The sequence below is a fragment of the Pongo pygmaeus genome, chromosome 8, assembly GCF_028885625.2.
Source record: "Pongo pygmaeus isolate AG05252 chromosome 8, NHGRI_mPonPyg2-v2.0_pri, whole genome shotgun sequence".
Lineage (NCBI taxonomy): Eukaryota > Metazoa > Chordata > Mammalia > Primates > Hominidae > Pongo > Pongo pygmaeus.
In genome coordinates, this window is record NC_072381.2 from 116,050,038 (window position 1) to 116,071,685 (window position 21,648).

Here is a 21,648-nt window from a genome sequence, read left to right on the forward strand (position 1 = left end):
ATTGGTAAATTCAGAGAGCCATCAGAAATTGTTGTGACTTGGTAATCTATGAGCTTGAGTCACATAAAAATGGAATATCCTTTACTGTGGGTGGCATAGCTTTTTAGGGTTGGCTTCCTAAACATTTTGGGAAGAATGAATCTACTATCAGAGAAGCTTTCCTTTGGCAGTCTGAGGGTGTATCTTCCTGAGGCAGGGCCAGACCTGAGGATATTCTAATCCTCCCTCCTGCATTTTTATATTGCAATTTCTTGCTGAACTTGCTGCCTGAAGAGAGACGATATCTCTTTAAGGGTGCATTTTAGTCCCTTGGTGTGTCAGGTGGGTGGGAAGTAATGCAAAAGTCATTTATGGCTACTCAGTCTGCAAACATATTGGAAGGAAGGGCTGGGCTTTAATGTCTGTGTAGCATGGAAGTCATTTTTGAGTTATAGTCAATTCTTATGTTCTGTAAAAGCCATTAGAAAACCTGTACCCATATCAGTTCACATATTCTGCACCTGGGTCTCCTGTTGATGGGGAATTGCTTACAACAGGGAACTCTTAAAACCAAGACTGCTGTTTTTGCCCCACTACTTTCAGGTTAGAGCAGGATTCCAGTGTCCTGAAGTTTAAACACATTCCGAGCATCCTCTGGGAATCATTCCCAATTCCAAGCCCATTTCCAGATGATGAGCAGACTTGAATTACATAACCTGTAGCTACACATTTTTGTCATGACCACACAAGCTCAATAATGTCTCCCAAGTCTTGTAGATCACTTTGAAGCTCACTGGATTAATGGTGTTGAATCTGCTTAATCCAAATAATTTGAACTGCATCAGGAAGCCTGCATATTAACAAGCTGGTAATAAGTGCAGGCGTTAAGATTGATCACTGCTTAAGTCTTCAAGATCATACAAGGTCTGGTGTTTTTGAGGCTGTCGATGGACTATATTTTTTAGACTCTTTCTTGATTTCATTCTGCACTCTTGACATTTAAAATAATTTAAATCAATAACTTCAGAATTCTTCCACCAGAGGATATGCCTATTTGATGTGATTGTGTGTCTGTGTGTGTGCACACACTAGCTCTGTATTATTGCCTATGGAGGACATAGAAGTATATCATATACTGTCCTCAAGGAGCTTGCAACCAAGTTGTGGGGATAAGGCAAACAAAGTCAAAATATCTAATACATGTTCCAAGGCAGGATGCAATTCTGTATCCATGGTACATTGCTGATTGCTGATGATGCTCTAAATGCTGACTCTAAATGGTGGACTGCAATTTGTCTGGAAGAAGAAGAACAATGGAGCATCTGTGTTTGGGGGAGACTTCATGGAGGTGGGATTTGGGGGAGCCTTGAAGAAGTGAGCAAGTTTTGGATAGGTGGAAGTGAACTTACTGGCTATACCCAGAAAAGAGCAGGATGGGAATAAAGGAAAAGAGAGCCTGTTTTGGCGAATAAGTTTAATATTGAATTGTGACAGTCAAAAAAATAGATAGGATGATGGGCTAGCTTTGGGAAGAGGCTCCAAAGTTAAGAAGCGAGGCTTATCCTTGAGATCATGGCCTTTACCACAACCAGCACCATCATCATTATGAGCAGTTGATGTGTCTTGCGTTCTTATAATGTGGTTCTGAGGACTTTACATGTAGTATCTTATTTAATCCCCAAACAACCTTATGGAACAGATAACAACTGTTATGTCCACTTTATAGCAGAGGAACTGGGATATAAAGAAGTCAACCAACTTCCAGCTGGTATGGTATGTGGGCAAGCAGGGGTTCAGATGAACTGAATCAGGCAGCTTGCTTTCAGAGTCTGTTCTTCACCACTGTATAATACTATCTCTTAGTGCTAGTTGAAAGCTCCTGTTGAGATTAACATAGTCCCCCTCAAGTTCTAAGGGAGCCCCGCCTTTCAAGTCAGACAGACCTGGGCTCACATTCTGGCTCTACCACTTACTAGCTGTGACCTTGGAAATTACTTCTCTGAGCCTTGATTTGCTCATTTATGAAAAAAGAAGAATACTTACCTCAGGTTGTTGGGAGCATTAAATGTGATAATATATATAATCATTTAGCAGAATGCCTAGCAGAGAGTAAGCAGGCAGGAAGTGATAGCTGCTATGGCTTATATTTCACAGATATATGTCGGGTTATAATGCAGTCTCTGAGAATGAGAAGCAGTGAGGGTGGACATGATTTAGGTAGAGTTTACTTGGTAGTCACCTGCAATGATAATTAGCTAACGGATAGTGAGCGTTGGATTTCTTCTTCTGGAGCATTCCAGGAATGGACTATGAATTCCAGATGTGGTTCTGCTTTGCTCCAAGAACTGACTGCATTTCCTTTTGTCTTCTAAAACCCAGAGGGTGAAACCAGGACATTTCCATTGTACTGAAATTTGGCATAAAATCTGGTGCCAATTGTACATTCCAGGGGCTGAAATCAGGATATGCTGAAATTCTCGGTGTCCTCGCTCTGCTGGTTCCCACTTCCTGACGGCGCTGACAGACAAGTCCCGGCATCTCACAGAGAGAAAAATAGATATTTGGAAGTGGTATCTTTTATTGCCTATAAAGTTAAACAATGCACGAAACAATTATAACCAAGGCAGACACGTTTAGACAACATGCATAAAAGGAAAAAAACAGTGGAAGAGAAACTTTGCTCTAAGATGAAATGCTAATTCTAACTATCGCTCTCAGAATTTATGGGGCAACATCACTTAGTACTTCTTACACTCGCGTTCCTGCACATTTCAAACTGTTCATATGGTAGTTTTTCTTCTGTATGACATTCTGTAATTGTAGAGCTTTTCTTTATATTACTTCATTCACAAATTTCAAAATCCACAAAGTGTCTATCAATTAGGAAGAACAACTTCTTGTCCTTTTCTGATTTGCAGTCTCCTTGGTTGTGACAAACCTATTTGTTCTTGTCCCTGTGTCCTTGATGTAATCCAACTTGGCTTCTTTGGAAGCAACAAATGCTATTTTTTTTTGCTTCAAATCCAATATTGGTTTTTAAATTTGTGGATGCAAGAGGCTATAAAGAGGTTTTAAAAATATGTAGCTTGAAAATATTAATGTTTTTAAAAAATCTCAGAGTCACTTTAGAACTTTAAAATTTTCAAATAAGGCTACAATCAGATTGATACTTGTAGACTGTCTTAGGCTGTTTTCTGTTGCTTTTAACAGAATTCCTAAAACAGGATAGTTTATAAAAAAACAAAATTTATTTATTATAGTTATGGGGGCTGAGAAGTCCGAGGTCAAGGGGCTGCATCTGGTAAGGGCCTTCTTGCTGGTGGGAACTCTGTAGAATCCCGAGGTGGCATAGGGCGTCACATGGCGGAGGAGGCTAAGCATGCTAGCTCAGGCCTTTCTCCTCTTCTTATAAAGCCACCAGTCCCACTCTCATCATAACCCATTAATCCATTAACTATGAATGTGTTAACCTATGAATGGATTAATCCAGAGCCCTCATGACCCAGTCACCTCTTAAAGGCCCTATCTTTTTTTTTTTTTTGAGACAGAGTCTAGCTCTGTCACCCATGCTGGAGTGCAGTGGCTCCATCTCGGCTCACTGCAAGCTCTGCCTCCTGGGTTCACGCCATTCTCCTGCCTCAGCCTCCTGAGTAGCTGGGACTACAGGTGCCTGCCACCACACCCAGCTAATTTTTTGTATTTTTAGTAGAGATGGGGTTTCACCATGTTAGCCAGGATGGTCTCTATCTCCTGACCTCGTGATCTGCCTGCCTTGGCCTCCCAAAGTGCTGGGATTACAGGCGTGAGCCACCGCGGCCAGCCAAAGGCCCCATCTTAAAGGGGACAATATTCAAACCATAGCACAGAACTATTTGGTGCTAAATGGTATTTTGGGAAAACTGGAGTGTTACATATTGTTTAATTTTTCCAAATTTCTGATAAAACGGAAGATCTTGAATAGTTGGTGTGTTTGATGGGCCTGTATCTCATAGTTACTTGTCTTCATGTTATAGACATCTCTCTAAAAATAATACCAACTAGGCTGGTAAAATGGCTTTCTGAATTGTTTTACTTGAGTCAGAGGGGATTTGCACCCTCTAGATGTTGCTCCTTCACAGCCTAACCCTTGGGGCACTTCATTTTTAGTTCATTCAACTGAAAGAAGTATTTACTGAACAACTATTATGTGCTAGGTGCTGTCTTAGGTGCTGAGTGATGAATGGAATAGATAATTTTTATGGATGGAGCTTCCTGTCTAGTGAGGGAAACTAACATAAACCAAAAAAATAGGTAACTATAAAACATAAACTGGGATAAATAATATTAAGGAAAAGAAAGGATTTCTTTCAACCTTATCTTTCTTACAGACAATGTGGGGAAATAGAGCTATGGGAGTACTCAAAAGTTTATCCACACAAAACAAATCCCTATAAAAACCTAACCAAAGAGCAAAGATTAAATGTAATTATGCAAAAAATGTTTAGGTGTCAAGGCATTTAAATACATTACTTTGCCATTAAGTGTCTATGAGGGTGTCACTAAATGGAATTCTGTTTCAAGACATACTTGAGCTCATAGCATGTTGAGACCATGATCTTCTCATAATTTGGTTCACTTTGATTAAAGCAGCATCATGCCTACTGCAGCATCATCAGAGAAAGGATCTCCTGAGTTAAGGACACCCATGGAAAGCATCCTATTGTGTGATTTCTCCCTTATTGTTCATTTCTGCGAAGGTACAGTTTGGTTTTGAAAAGCACTCTTGAGTGCGCAAGGCTGGGGGAGTCTGGGATCTACTCTTCATCCTGCCACGCACTCCCTTGATCAATGAACTTGGCTTCTCTAAGACTTGGAGACTTGGTTTCCACATCTGGAACATAAAGGAGTTGAGCCTGATGACCTTAAAGGGTTTTTCTAGGTCTAAATTTTATTACAGAAGCAATGGGCAACAGGAGAATGTTTGGGGGTAGATTCATTTCATATCTAATGAAGATGTGACATATTCATGATATGATGCAGTAGAGGGAGCACTGGTCCAGGAGTCTGAAAGTTCAAGCTCAGCAATGCAGAGACTTTTGGAATGACTTGGTTTATGTTCATTCAGGCCTGGAGCACAGATGGGTTCATGCTTTGCTGCAACCCACACTTGGAGATAAAGAGGCTCTGCAGTGGTTTAACATGCAGGTTCTGGGTTCAAATCCAGGATACACTGCTGAGGGGCCATGGAGACCTGGGTAGGAAACTTGGCCTCCTGGAGCCTCAGGCTTGAATATATGAAATGGAGCCTCTGCTTCTTATTTATAAGTACTCCTCTCTTCCTCCCAAGGTTGGCACTAGGATGAAGGCTGTATAAAGTGATTAGCACAGTATCTGGCACATAGTAAGTACCCAATAAATGCTCATTGTCCTTTTTCTTCTTTTTTTATTTTTAATTTTTTTTTTAGAGATAGAGTCTTGCTCTGTTGCCCAAGTTGGAATGCAGTGGTGTGATCAGAGCTCACTGCAGCCTGGAACTCCTCGGCTCAAGTGATTCTCTTGCCTCAGCCTCACGAGTAGCTGGGACTATAGGCACGAGCCACCATGCCCAGCTAATTTTTATTTTTCGTAGAGACAGGGTCTCACTGTGTTGCCCAGGTGATCTCAAACCAGTGGCCTCAAGCAATCCTCCTGCCTCACCCTCCTAAAGCACTGGGATTAGAGGCATGCGCCACCGTGCCCAGCCTCTTCTTGTTAATAATTATTATAGCTCCTGTTATTGCAGTTCTTAAGCTGGGCACATCATGTAAGCCCCTATGTTTTGGTTTCCTGCTTATGGTGCCTGCCTCACAGGGTTGTTTTGAAAATCAAGCGTGACTTTGTGCAAGGGCTTTGTGAGCCCCTGGATCCTCTCTGAAGGGCTGGGCAGGCAAAGCCACAGGCTGGCAGTCTGTCTGTCTGCAGCGTGGCTGTTTCCTGAGAGAGGGCTTGGCTGAGGGCTGGGAGGCAGGTCCGCCTTCCTCTAGCCCTGATGGACTGGGGCACATGCAGACGCACTTCCCAGCCAGGCAGACAGGCCCAGCACACAGATGGCCGCAGCGGCGTTCACTTGGTGATTGTCATTCAGAGCTCATGCCATCTCGTGCCAGAGACGGTTGGCGGGCACCTCGATCTCAGTTTCATCCCTGGACTGACACTGCCCCTTTTAACCTGCTCTTCTCATATTTTGAGAGAAGGGCACAGTAGGACAGCACTGTTTCTAAATGACTTTAAAAACAATTATTTAGGCTAATTAAAAACAATGAAACCCAGAAACTGTGAGTGGTGGCATTAGAGCCGGGAGCCGGGCAACTGTTGTCATGCAGGCTGTCCTGGGGGAGAGCAATTAGTTTGTTTGGCAAAACCACTGGAATGTTCTTGGTGGGGGCGGAAGTTCAAGTTGGGAGTGGGTGGTGGGTTTGCTCCTTGGGTGTGTTGCCTCCTTCCGAGCAGATGGAGTCGAAAGAATTTTCAGAGTAGGGAGGGGTGGCACTGGCCAGGGAAGGCCCACAGGGCTGTTTTCCTGTCTGAATGCTCCATTCATAAAAATGCCTCCTCTTTCTTCTCCAGATGGCACTGGCCACTGCCTGGTTTCCCCCATCTCGGGGGTTTGATTCTCTCAAAGCTGGGGGAGGAGGAGCTCGGTCAGCTAAAAAGGTGGTAGGAGCCTCCTTCTCCAAGTCTCATCTGCTCTCCTGGGCTGGCATGATGGATGGCCTCGGGCTGCTGGGTTGTGTGTTCAGTGGCGAGCCAGGATTTGCCAAGGGTGTTTGGCCAGCTCGGGGACTGACACATGCGGCTAACTAGCCTGGGCTGCGGTGCACTGTCACGCAATGCGTGTCACCTGGGGGCTGGGAGGTTGCATGCCTGGGGGAGGCTCTGACCCACCTCTCGCAGTGGGGCTTAGCAGGACCTTCTCCTTCACCCCAGCTTTGATGCACCTATACCAGGGGTGATCAGTAAGGTTGGAGGAAGATAGGTGCTTCTCGAGGGTCCGTTTGCTCAGCTGCTTCTTGCTGGGGACAGCTGCACCCCCATATTTCCTTCCTGTTTCTCTCGTGTGCTCCCCTCTCCCCACCCATTTCCCTTTACTTCTCTTTCTTTTCTACTTCTTTCTTCTTGCAATCTGTCTCTTATTCTCTCTCTATATTTTTGCGTAATTATAGACATGACTTGTTACATTCATGAAAAATCTTAAGTCTGCCTGGACGGTTTCTGTCCAGGGGGCACTTGCTTAATAGAAGAGAAACAGGGGCACCTTCTTCTCGCACATTCCTTGCTGACCATGCAGGGACAGCCTTTGTGCAAACGAGGGAGAGACCTCTGCAGAAGGCATTTCACTCCCTTGTCAGGGCTGTGCGAGAAGCTGGTGACAGAACTGGCTGGAATCCCAGGGACACACTGTCTCCCCCTGCTGTTAGACCACGTCTCCTCGCAATAGGGTCTGCATCAAACCTCCTCCTGCCAACACTTCCAAGAAAATCTTCACATCCACCTATCTTTTAGGGTTAGTTTAAGCTTTGAGAAATGGCACAAGAGAGATTTAGATGTCTAATTTCATCCTCTTGTTTAGTACTTTATATTTAAGTACAGGAATCCCTAAACTGTAAGGTATTTGTAAAGGCAGTATTGGTTGAAGTATGCTCTCTGCTAATCTTTTCTGCCTTCAGGGCACTGGCTTGAAGTGTCAGTGACCTTGGAATTATTTTTGCGGTTGCTTTTAAGCCCTGTAAAGACACCGTTGGAAGGTTGAGGCTGACCTAGAAATGGCAGCTGCTGCTGCTCCCCGTTAGCCTGAGGTCGGGTGAGGAGTTCATCACAATTACTGTTTAACTTTTTATTTTAAAATGATCTTAGACCTACAGAAAATTTGCAAAAATAGTGCAGAGAGTTCCTGTATGCTTTTTACCCAGTTGCACCTAGTGTTAACATCTTGGATAAACCATGATACATTTATCAAAACCAAGAAAAGAATATTGGCACAATATTAATAACCACACTACAGACATTTTTCAGATTTCAACAGTCTTTTCATTAATGTCTCTTTTTTCTTTTCCTTTTCTTTTCTGTTTTTTTTTTGAGACAGTTTTGCTCTTGTTGCTCAGGCTGGAGTACAATGGCATGATCTCGGCTTACTGCAACCTCTGCCTCCCGGGTTCAGATGATTCTCCTGCCTCAGCCTCCTGAATAGCTGGGATTACAGGTGCCTATCACCATGCCTGGCTAATTTTTTTTGTATTTTTAATAGGGATGGGGTTTCACCATGCTGGTGAGGCTGGTCTCGAACTCCTGACCTCAGGTGATCCACCTGCCTCGGCCTCCCAAAGTGCTGGGATTACAGGCGTGAGCCATCACATCTGGCCTTCACTAATGTGTTTTTCTATTTCAGGATGCAATCCAGGATCCCACCTGGCATTCGTTGTAGTGTCTCCATAGCCTCCTCCAGAATGTGACAGTACTTCAGTCTTTTCTTGTTTTTCATGACCTTGACATTTTTGAAGAGTATTGGTCACTTATTTTGTAGAACACAGATGGAGCCAACTTTTTCTATCTAGGGCCAGATAGTAAAGAGTTTTTGCTTTGCAGGCCACATGTTCTCTGTTGCAACTACTCACCTTTACTGTTGTGTCACAGATCAGCCTCAGACAATATGTAAATAAATGAACATGGCTGGGTCTCCGTATGACTTCATTTATGGAAATGGGCAAAGTTTCACATTTGGTCCTTGGGCTATAATCTGCCAAATCCTGTTGTGAAAGATTCCTGGATTTGAGTTTGCCCAATGTGTCCTGATGATTAGATTGAGGTTATGCATGTTGGAAGAAGATTCCCAAAGATGGGATGTGCCCTTCTCAGAGCATCACTTAGTTGCTTGCTTAAGGTGGTGTTAACTGTAAAGTTAAAAGTTGCTATTTTTTCTTTGTAATTAAGAGTATTTCAGGGGAGCTACTGTAGGATTATGCAAATGTCCTGTTTCTTTTCAAACTTTCACCTGCTAATTTTGGCATTCATCTGTGGAGCTTGCCTACAATAGTTATCATTGTCATATTCTAACAGTGATTTTCCATTTCACTCATTCCTTCTCCATTTATTATTTGGAATTCTTCTGTAAGGAAGAGCTGTTGTTCCTTCTTCCTCATTTATTTATTTATCAAGTATTTATGTCAGTATGGAGTCAGATATTTCTTTTACTTTTTGGGTTATGATCACAATTTTTGATTGTGTCTTTGATCACTATTTTTGATTGTGTCTAATTCTCGTGATCAAGAATTAGATGAGAGCAAAAAAGTCCAAAAGTGGTTGCTAAGTGTTGGGCTTTTTTTGTTTTCATCGAATTCCTGACCACCTTCTTGATTTCATAGTCAGCTGTATTCTAATTACAACTTTGTGGGCATCCGGTGCCCTCAGACCTAATAGGTCTGAATTGCATGAACTTGTTAATGGCAGAAGGCAGTTTTATTTTTTGGCTCAAAGCACTGGTCAGATTTGCAATTTCAATCTACAACACAGCTGGTGCTGGTTGAGTTGCAGTAAGAGTGTCCGCATTAGGGCAATTGGAGCTGGTAACTGGTTTTCATTAATTTTGTGTGCAAGAGGAGTTTGGTAATGTTTTCTTGGAAATGCTAGGTCAGGTTTGCATTTTGAGTGTGGTTCCAGTTATTATCTCTCCCTCTCCTCTTATTCCTTAAGAGCTTCCTGTTTGTTCTGTTATTTGTTGGGGAAGGTTATTTAAAAGTTTAAAACCTTGCTTCAGTGAAGAGTTAAAGCGAATTGAGTTTTGTAACTTTTACGTGCTCATTTCTAGATTAAATTAAAATGTCAGTCTAAATGATTTTGCCTCAATTGGAGAGCCAATCAAGTGATTTTGCCTCAATTGGAGAGCCAATCAAGACTTCCAATTCAACTTTCAAAAGCTATTTGACCTGTTTTAAAAAAAAAAATGAATATGTTGAGTCAGTTTTTTAAAATAGGAGAAACTTCTATTTCTACCTACAGTTGAAATTATTCTTAAGGTAACCGTATGGAAGATTAGTGACATGATTGGTGAATGTGGCTTTTATGTTTTGTGGGTTCTTTAGATGATTTCAGAAACTTATGGCTCTTTGGTGGAAGATAATGGAAGAAAAAGAAAAATCAAGTTATATCCTGTGACTAAGAACAGAGTTGTATGCCTCACTTTGAAATATTTTTAATTAACTATATTTTTGGTGGGGGGGAGATGAGTAAATTCATTCAGCTCTTAAAGAAAGTCATGGAAATAATTTTTCTACAGTGTCAAGGAAAACATTGACAGACAAGAATTGCCATTTGGGACGGGCACAGTGGCGCATGCCTGTAATCCCAGCACTTTGGGAGGCTGAGGCAGGTGGATCACCTGAGGTCAGGAGTTCGAGACCAGCCTGACCAGCATGATGAAACCCCTTCTCTACTAAAAATACAAAAATTAGCCGGGTGTCGTGGAGCACACCTGTAGTCCCACTACTCAGGAGGCTGAGGCAGGAGAATCGTTTGAACCTAGGAGGCAGAGGTTGCAGGGAGCCAAGATTGTGCCATTGCACTCCAGCCTGGGTGACAGAGTGAGACTCCATCTTAAAAAAAAAAAAAAAAAAAGAAAGAAAAGAAAAGAAAAAGAAAAAAGAAATTGTCATTTGCCCAAGACATTGTTAGAACAAAACCAAACCAAAATAAAACAACACAAAAAACGACAACCAATAAATAATTTGGGGAGCTTCTGATTTGTCTTGGTACAGAATTCAAAGCCTCATAAGCTACAGCTTAATTTCTACCCTCTTTAACCAAAGAAGTATGTGCTATAAAACACTGTAGAAGTTCAGGCCAGTTTCCACTCGTAATGAGAAATTGCATGCAAAATTCAGGCATGCTGTTTCTACTTAACTTGTTCATCTTGCTCCATTGCAGCACTGGATGAAAAGTGAGGATTTTAATACTTTAAAAAAATTTACAAGAGAAAATCGTAGACTTTGTCACCATGTGTTTATTTCACTATCTGGGATGCAGCCTAAATAAAGTCACATACATGAGTCAGACGTAGACCTCTTGAAGCTTGGGAGCACTCCGCTGGCCCTGCCCTGCCACCATGCACACACAAAATGTGAGGGAGACAAGTAAAGAGAACTGCTAGTGAAACAGCTGGATGATTGCGGTGGATCCTAACATCTTGAGAAGTGAATCTGTTTGCAAAAGCTTTAGCACAAGGAGAGCGATCTGCCTGAATTGCGATAGAGAATGTTGTTTGCGCATTTATAAAACGAGGCGAATGACCCAGCTGTTGGCCGTAGGGGCCTTTGCTGTCCTTTCTGGGGTTTGTGGTCACTGCCGAGGATCAGCACTTTCACACAGGACCTTACGCATTCCTTGTCATCTTGTCCTTGGCGGGCCTGTCAAAAAGAAGTTATTTTGAAAGCATATCGCTGATTGCACATTTTATTCCATAAGTGCTCAGCGCGTTTCATGTAACTTCTGGAGGCCTCTGAGATAAGAGTGGAAAAGTGCCCTGTGCCTTTCTGAGTGGTGGGTGATCTATTTTCGACTTGGAGACTGGTGACAAAGCTGTCTTCTGTCAGGTCAGACTCGCAGGGAATTTCTTGTTTTCTGTTCCTCTGTTGACAGCTGTGCCTATGTTCAGAATGGTCATGGGGTAGCTGGAAGATAGCTCTGGCATTTAAACACCTAGATAGGAAGGAGACGATGGAATGTATTTTTCTTTGCTATTTTGGTTAGCAAGTCCCTAGTAGTCCATATTAAGAGGGGAAGAAGCAGAGAGACCTTTGGGAGGGCGGGCAGGAAAAGATGTCCAACTTCAGGTTTGGAAGGCACAGAGGGAGTTCTACCATTGGTATATGGTATTGGTATTTTTAATGCCTAGAAAGGGAATGGCTGGAAGGAACATGAAAAATAAAGGTTGGAATTGAGGTAGCCTTGGCCGGGAGAGTTGGGGGGTGGGTTCGGGCTAATGTGACTAGTAAGATCAGGGCAGGACTTCTTTTTTTCGGTATGCTTTGTGAAACAAATTGAAACTAACACACCGAAAATTGCATTTTTATAATGCTTTTACATAATGCAGGATCTTTGTTTTAAAAGCACAATGACGCAGGCTGACATGATAGGAGAACTTTTAAGAGACCCTTTAAATCCTCACAGGTATTTAACGTAAGCCTGAGCGTATAGCTTGGATGGGGATCCGTTTAAATGCTATATGTATTCCCAGCATCTTGCATCCACATTGAATAGCTGTGGAGCTTTGACAAGTTCTTTAATCTCACGGACCTTACTTTTCTCATCTGCAAAATGGAGCCCAGTCCATTCCTGCTTCAAAGGGCCCTTGTGAGGGCCCAAGATACAGTGCTACATGACAATGTCATCATGACTCTTTAAATATCCTATAAAACCTGTGATAGAAACTTGGGCTCTCACTCCCAGATCTTACTTTCCTTACTCTTTATTATTAGTATTTATTTATAGTAGCTAGTGACTAATGATGAATGATTCTTCCTCTTGCCCTCCTATAGTTAAGGTCATGGCTTCCTTCAAGAATCTGATGGAAGTATGAGCCTCCTTCCCCCGATACCACCCCCACACAATTTAGCACAGAATGCCAATAATTCAGTCTGAAGCCCAATTAAAAGCCTCTGATTTTAATGTGCTTTTTAAAAATGGAAATTACACATGGTAGCGCATGCCTGTAGTCCCAGCTACTCGGGAGGCTAAGATGGGAAGATTGCTTGAGCCCAGGAGTTCAAAGGCTGCAGTGAGCTAGGATCGCACCACTGCATCCAGCCTAGGTGACGGAGCCAGATGCTGTCTCTAAAAAAAAAAAATAAGTAAAATATAAATGGAAATTACAATTTTATCTAAGAGAGGTATTTTTACAGATGTCTGGAATTTGGAAATTTCTGCTTATAGGCATTTTTATCCATCATTTATTTTTACAGTAAAAGAAATAGGCCGGGTGCAGTGGCTCACGCCTGTAATCCCAGCACTTTGGGAGGCCGAGGCAGGCAGATGATTTGAGGTCAGGAGTTCGAGACCAGCCTGACCAACATGGTGAAACCCCGCCTCTACTAAAAATATAAAAATTAGCCGGGTGTGGTGGTGCATGCCTGTAGTCTCAGCTACTCGGGAGGCTGAGGCAGGAGAATTGCTTGAACCCAGGAGGTGGAGGTTGCAGTGAGCCGAGATCATGCCACTGCACTACAGCCTGGGTGACAGAGTGAGACTCTGTTTCAAAAAGAAAAAAAAAAAAAAAAGAAAAAAATTGTGTTCCTTGTATAAGCACAGTGCTTTTCTAGTACTGTCCCAGTTCAGCTGCCTATGGCAAGATTGTAAACTATGAAAAGAAAGAATGCAAATTAAACACAATGAAAAGCTGAGTCATATGGTAATGTCTAGAAAAGTAGTAAGATACTAAAAGTATGTAAGTCAAAGAGGCCCAAATTATGTTTTCCTTTCCATCCTTAAAATGTCATAGCTAACTAGAGGGTTAACATTTTTTAAGTGATGAGTCCAATCAATGTGATTTAAATCATCCATGATATATTCATAGCTGAATGATAAGCTGGATGATGTGACAAAACACTTAACTTGTATTTATGGTCATTGATGATTTTACGCATTATTAGAGAGAAGCATAGTTACACCCAATTAAATATAGACATCTGATCCAGACATCAGTTCTGTAATTTCATGGGAAAAAGTAAATCTAAATGAGCAAAAAATGTCTGGGTATTAACTCCAGTCTGATGGTATTACAAGTTTTCCCAGTTAATTAGTAACACATATTATAGAACAAATGTTTGAAACAGAAATCTCATGATTTTGCATAACAGACCAGGAGTTGAGCTGGACGTCTCTGTTCTCCCACTGCATTGCTGTGTGACCTTGGGCAAGTCACTTGACCATTGTCCACCTGTGAAATACAGGGGATGTGACTACATATCTCGAATGAGAAAAGACTTCTTCCCATGTTAACATGTTTCGACTTTAAATCAATTGTGTCATTGCTGCTTTTTTAAAAATGTTGCATCAACATTCAAGACACATATAAAAAAGGTACACAGATTTTAAGTGCATAGCTCATTGATTGTTTACCCTTCTAACCAGCTCCTAGATTAAGAAATAAAACATCAACATCCTAGAAGTCCCCCTTGTCGTTCCTCTGGGTCATGAGTGCTACTCCTAAATGGTTTTGTGTGTGTGTGTGTGTGTGTGTGTGTATGTGTGTATGTGTGTGTATGTGTTTTAAAAAGGAGAGAGAGAAATAATGAGGTGATAATTTTTAGAAATTTGGTGGTCTAACAAATTAAAAATCAAATATTATTCATTTGGAATCCTAATAATCCAGTCCACAATTCCTTATCTGCAGTTTTGAAATACAAATAGCTCTGAAAACAGAAAGGTTTTTCTTAAAGTTTTGAGCAAAAGTATTTGGCAACAAAATCTGACTTGATAGGGTGAGAGGCTGTTTGCAGTCTTTATTTTTAATCTCACATAGTGTGACTATTTATGCATTTTGCTCAAGAAATGTTCATGTGTTTAATGCTATGGTTCTGGCCTGGACTCTACTGGGTTCAAAGTGTAGCACATGCATCATACTTGTTTGTTTTTCGAAATAAAAAAGATTCTAAATTTTACCAAATTTGGCCCCAAGGATTTTGGATTCATACCACAACATAATTGTTTACGCATTGATGTCCCAACATTTTTACTGCTTAGATTTGTATGATTTTTATCTGAAAAGTAAAGCAGATATAGTTCTAGTTAACTGGTTGGTGCATTATCAAACATCCTTCTTCCAATCCTGCGTTTAAAAAAAAAGCACTGTCACTTTGCAATAATTTTAGATTTACTAAAAAAGCTACAAATCAAGCACATAGAGTTTCCCTAACTTCCCCTAATGTCAATACCTTACATAACCATGGTACATTTTTCAAAACTAAAACATTATTAATGTTGGTACAATACTATTAACAAACTATGGACATTATTCAGATTTCTTCAGTTTTCCCACCAATGTCCTTTTTCTGTTTCATGATCCTACCCAGGATCCAACATGGCATTTAGTTATTATTTCTTCTTAGTCTTCCCCAGCCTATAATAACTTCTCTGTCTTTCCTTTTTTTTTTTAAATCACGTTTACAGTTTTGAAGAATAATAGGTATCTTATAGAATGGCTTTTAGGCATTTTTTGTTTGTTTGCATGTATTTTAAAGTTTTTAAAAATTAAAATTTGTATTTTGAAATAATTCTACATTCGCCTGCTGTCATATGAAATAATACAGAAGGACCCTGTGTACCCTTTGTTCCATTTCCCCCAATGGCAGCATCTTGAAAACTATCACCTGATACCATAACCAGGATATTGACATTGATAGAATCAAGATCAGTAGATCCTCTAACCAACTCAACTCTTGCCTCCCTTGGTTCAGCACATGCTGACTGGGGCCTCCCATGAGTCAGACTCTGCTGGAGGCCTGGGGACACAAGGGTGAGTGAGAGACAAAACCTGCCCTCTTGGAGCTTAGCTTCTAGGAAACAGACAGCAAGTAAACACATGCACAAACAGTATAATGTCAGCTAATAAGTGCTATGAAGAAAAATCAATCAGACTAAGGACTGAGAGAAAGTTGGAAATCCATGGGCCAGCCTTCCCTTTCAGCTCTGTCAGCCAGAGCTCGGGGGCAGGTGCCTGCTTTTGATGGGAGAAAATATCAGTAACAGTTTAATTGGTGTTTTACAGTTCCATCATGTATAACTATTTTATATCTTTGTTGGAAATCCACAGGGTTGTTCTGTGATGGTACTGTGGGTCTTTAAAAAATCTAGGGAGTTTGTTTGTTGGGAAATTCCGTGGAAAGCCTTGTTTCCATTGCTTCTAGTCCCACAGTGTAGAGTCCCTCCTGTTGGTGATGGCATTTTGTACATTTAGTGACAATGGGCATAGAGTATAAAACCTTTTACAAGTCTAAAGTAGCAGTGTTTCTGTTTCTTGGCGTTCTTCATATCGTCCAGAAGCTGTGACAAAATCAGAGCAGTAGAGGCCAGGCAAGATTCTGGATTGCTTATATTCAGATGGGCTTTTCATCTGATTGTCAATTTGTGTCGCTCATGAAAGAGATATCTTAATTTTAAGTGCTTCCAGAAAATGGGAACGAAACAGTGGTTAAGTAGGGCCTTCAGACCAATATATAGAATGATATCAGTTATCTTAAAAACCCTGGAAATGAGTGATTTAAAATAAACAACTATGGCCTTTTTTTTATTGTGGTTAAATAGATACATAACCTAACTATTTTTAATTGTACAATTTGACTAGGCATGGTGGCACACGCCTGTAATCCCAGCACTTTGGGAAGCTGAGGCTGGAGGATTGCTTGACGCTGGGAGTTTCAGACCATCCTGGGCAACACAGTGAGCCCTTCTGTCCACTAAAAAAATTTAAATCAGCTGGGTATGGTGGTGTGTGCCTGTAGTTCCAGCTACTTGAGAGGCTGAGGTAGGAGGATCGCTTGAGCCTAGGAATTTGAGGTTGCGGTGAGCTGTGATAGCACCACTGCATTCCAGTTTGTGCAACACAGCAAGACCCTGTCTCAAAAAAAAAAACACAAAAAACTGTACAATTCATTGACATTAAATAGGTTCACAAAGTTGTTTAACCACCCACACTATTTCCTGAACTTTTTCATCACCCAAACAGAAACTCTCTACCCATTAAACAAAACTCCCCATGTCCCTCCTCCCCCAGCTCCTGCTAACCTCTAGGCTACTTTCTTCTCTATGAATTTGCCTATTTTAGGTATCTCATGTAAGTAAAACCATACAGTATTTGTCCTTTTTGTCTGGCTTATTTCATTTAGCAATGTGTTTTCAAGGATCATTCACACTGTAGCATGTATCAAAATTGTATTCCTTTTTTTTTAAATTTAATTTAATTTTATTTTTATTATTATACTTTAGGTTTTATGGTACATGTGCACAATGTGCAGGTAAGTTACATATGTATACATGTGCCATGCTGGTGCGCTGCACCCACTAACTCATCATCTAGCATTAGGTATATCTCCCAATGCTATCCCTCCCCCCTCCCCCCACCCCACAACAGTCCCCGAAGTGTGATGTTCCCCTTATTGTATTCCTTTTTATGGCTGAATAAAATATACTTTGTAAGTACAATATATGTATATATCACATTTTATTTATCCATTCATCTGTTGATGGCCAGGAGCATTGTTTTCACCCTTTTGCTATTGTGAATAATGCTTCCGTGAATGTTGGTGTACAGATATTTGAGTTCTTGCTGAACTTGAAAGACCTGAGTCAATTCTTTTGGGTATATACCTAGGAACAGAATTGCTGGATCTTATGTGTTATGGACTGAATGTTTGTGTCCCCTTAAAATTCATATGTTGAGATACTAACCCCCCATGTGATGGTATTAGGAGACGAGGTCTTTGGGAGGCTGTGGAGCCCTCTTGAATGGGATTAGTATCCTTATGAGAAGAGACACGAAAGAGCTTGCTCTTGCTCTCTATCCATACCACGTGAGGGTAGTAGGAGAATACAGTCCCAAGGTAGGAGGAGTGCTTTCACCAGACACCAGATCTGCCAGTGCCCTGATCTTGGACTTCCCAGCCTTCAGAACCGTGAGAAGTAAATGTGCGTGTCCAAGCAACCTGGTCTATGGCAATTTGTTATAGCACCTCGCATTGACTAAGACAATATGATAATTCTGTGTTTAGCTTTTTGAGGAACTGCCAAACTGTTTCCCACAGTGGCTGAACCATTTTATGTTCCCACCAGCAATGCAAGAGGATTCCAATATCTCTACATTTTCAAACACACTTGTTATTTTGTTTGTTTTTATTATGGCCATCCTAGTAGGTGTGAAGTGGTATCTCATTGTAGTTTTGATTTGCATTGCTCTAATGACTAATGAGGTTGAGCATCTTTTCATGTGCCTATTGGACACTTGTATATCTTCTTTAAAGAAATATCTGTTCAAGTCCTTTACCTGTTTTTGAATTAAATTTTTTGTTGTTGTTGAACTGTAGAATTTCTTTATGTACTCAGAATATAACACTTTATCAGGCATATGATTTGCATATATTTTCTTCCACTCTGTGAGTTATGTTTTTCTCTCTTGATAGTGTCCCTTAATGCATGAAAGTTTTTAATTTTTATGACCTTCAATTTATTTTTCTTTTATTGCTTGTGCCTTTTGTGTCATACCCAAGAAGTCATTGCCAAATCCAATGTTACGAAGCATTCCCCGTATGTTTTCTTCTAAGAGTTTTATAGTGTAAACTATAGTTTAAAATCTCAAGTTCCGGTCTTTGATTCCTCTTTGCATATTGTGTAAGGATCCAACTTCATTATTTTGCATGTGGATACCCAGTTTTCCCAGCACCATTTGTTGAAAAGATTGTGCTTTCCCCATTGAATGGCCTTGGTACACCTGTTGAAAATTGATCATATATGTAAAGATTTTTTTTTCTGGGTTCTCTATTATATTCTACTGCTCTATACGTCTGTCCTTATGCCAGTACCACACTGTTTTGATTACTGTAGCTTTGTAGTCAGTTTTGAAATCAGGAAGTATACATTTCCCAACTTTCTTCCTCTTTTTCAAGATTTCTTTGGCTATTTGGGATTTGTCCCTTAAGATTCCATGTGAAGTTTAGGATAAATTTTTCTATTTCTGAAAATAATGTTATTAGGATTTTGATAGGAATTACATTCAATCTGTAGGTCACTTAACAATGTTAAGTCTACCAATCCATGAACGTGGAATGTCTTTCCACTTATTTATATCTTCTTTGATTTTATTCAGCAATGCTTTGTAGTTTTCAGTGTACAAGCCTTTCATCTCCTTGCTTTCTTCCTAGTTTATTCTTTTTGATGCTATTATAAATGAAATTGTTTTCATAATTTTCTTTATGGATTGTTAATTACTAGTGTGTAAAAATGCAACTGATTTTTTGAGTTGATTTTGTATCCTGCATCTTTGCTATTTGTTTATGAGCTATAACAATTGTGTGTGTGTGTAACTTCAGGGTTTTCTACATATAAAATCATGTCATTTGCAAACAGAAATAGTTTTACTTCTTCCTTCCCAATTTGAATGCTTTCATTTCTTTGTCTTGCCTAATTGCCCTGGTTAGAACTTATAGTATTATGTTGAATAGAAGTGGAGAAAGCAAGCATTCTTGTCTTGCTTCTAGTAGTAGGAGAAAATTTGCAGTTTTTTGTTTTGTTTTGTTTTACCATTGAGTATGATGTTAGCTGTAGTTTTGTTGTATCTAACCTTTATCATGCTGAGGAAGTTTTTTTCCGTTCCTAGTTTATTGAGTGTTATTGTCATAAAAAGGTGTTGGATTTTGTCAAATGCTTTTTTGACATCAATTAGGTGCTCATGAGGTTTTCCTTTTTATTTTGTTAATGTGGTATGTTACATTGACTAATTTTTTATGTTGAACTATCTTTGCATTCAGTGAATGAATCCCACTTGGTCATAGTGTATAATTCTTTAAATATGCTGCTGAATTTTGTTTGCAAGTATTTTGTTGAGATTTTTGCATCATATTCATAATGGATGTTGTTCTATCATTTTCTTTTCTTGTACTGTTTTTGTCTTGCTTTGGTATCAGGATTATATTAGCCTCAAATAATATGTAGGAAATGTTTTCTTCTCATCAAATTTTTGGAAGAGTTTGAGAAAGATTGGTGTTAATTCTTCTTTAAATGTTTGATACAATTTACCGGTGAAGCCATCTGGTCCAGGGATTTTCTTTGTTAGGAGGTTTTTGATTACTGATTCAGTCTCCTTACTTGTTATAGGTCTTTTCATATTTTCTACTTCTTCATGGGTCAGTTTTGGTAGATTGTATCTTTCTAGGCATTCGTCCATTTCAGACATGACCATTCTAAACTAAACTGTTGGCAAATTTGTTACTACTGTCTGTTTTATTGAATTACTTTCCTGTCTTAGAGTGAAACTCTCGTTTTAAATGACATGTTTGTTCTTTCCAAGGTAAAGTACCAAGGAACATGAGGCTTTTGCTTGTATATATTATTGTTAATGTGTATTCAATTTTTGCCAAATATTTAATAAAATATTTTACTGTATGTCTTGTGACTCATTAAAAGTAGGAAATCTCATATGTATGTAAGATTATCAGGCTATATAAAAATGATTCCAACATACCAGTGACATGGTTTAGATTATAGGGCCTCTGTGGAGTTTTTGGTAAAATATCATTATTGACTTACAATTATCCTCACTCTTGGTAAACTGACTGCTTTTATATGGTCCTTAGCCCATTTAATTTGTATAGCAGAATGAACCAGTGTTATATTTATATTTGGCTCATATTTAAATTTCTCCATTTTCTTATCAGACACTGGGTCAGACAGAGCTAAGAGAAGCAACCAGCATCAGCGGGGCACAAGAACTTTGTGACTTTCCTGTGTGCTTCTACCTGGTCTTCAGGGTGGGTGTTTCCTGGTAGACAGTCATTCATGCAACAAGCATTTGCTGTGTACCTGCCCTCTGCCAAGCATCGTCATAACCATAGGTAACCCAACCATGCAGAACACAGAAGTGCACAAAGCAGACAACTCCCTGTGCTTTGGGAGAACCAATGAACCCAATGAACCAAATGAAACCAAAGCCGAAAGGCAGCCTTGATCCCCCAAGAGAAATTGATTCTGTAATCCAAATTGTAAAGTTTAGAGCTTTGTATCCTTGTCCTATTAAAGAAGTGAATTCATTCTCAGGCACTGCCATCTTTGTTGGGGCGGGGCTAGCTCTTAGGTCAAAAGCTTGAGCAGCCACTTTTAAGAGGAAGGGGACTACGATGATGCAGTCAGTAAATTGTGCATGGCCTTGGAAACCTTCCAGAATTGTAAGTGAAAGCTGATATTCTCTCCACAGAAGAAAATATAGCAAAATGGGAATCTAACCATTTCATTGGAACAGGAGATTGGACTCAAGTTACTAATGCAGGGAAAGGCAAGTAGAGAAGGGTTGAGGTTTGAATTCTGAGCAGTTCTGCTTGAGGTGCAGAGCTGATGATGGTTTGGGTTAAGATAGCAATTTCCAAACCACAGCCCTGTTGATAACAGCAAACTGGATTATACCATAAGAAGGCAACTAGTTCAGTTAGAACATATCTTAGTATTACATTTTAATCAGACACCACAAGGAGCTGACTGACATTTAACTCCAGAGTTGTAACAATTTTGAATTGTTGAATTCACAATTCAACAATTTTGAATTTTGCCTGAATTTAGGAAGGAATTGGAGTAAGTTGGGCTAGTGGCCTCCTATAGCAACTCAGGAAAGATATACTAGCAGAGTATAGTGTCGTGTCTGTGGTTCAAAGGTTGTGTCCTTACCTCTTGAGTTACATTTTGATTGAGAGGGCAAAACTGAATTTTTCAGATATTGTCACTTCAAAGGATTCTTAAAACTCTGCCACAGGATTGATTTTTATTAGGATATCCTCAGGCAGTGAGTGAGATGACATCCTGGGGTGCTGAAATTCTTAAGTTTTCTGGCCCCTGCTGAGTGGATAACCCAAAGTCCCCTGCAGTTTAACTGAGGTGTTTATTCATCTGCAGACTGGAAGCCAAGGA

The 21,648-nt window shown here is 40.2% G+C and overlaps 1 protein-coding gene across 2 annotated transcripts in view; it reads left to right on the top strand.

The window, feature by feature from the left end:
- Positions 1-21,648, top strand: part of RBM20 (RNA binding motif protein 20) — a 199,261-nt gene that overhangs the window by 29,751 nt on the left and 147,862 nt on the right. The window lies entirely within an intron of this gene.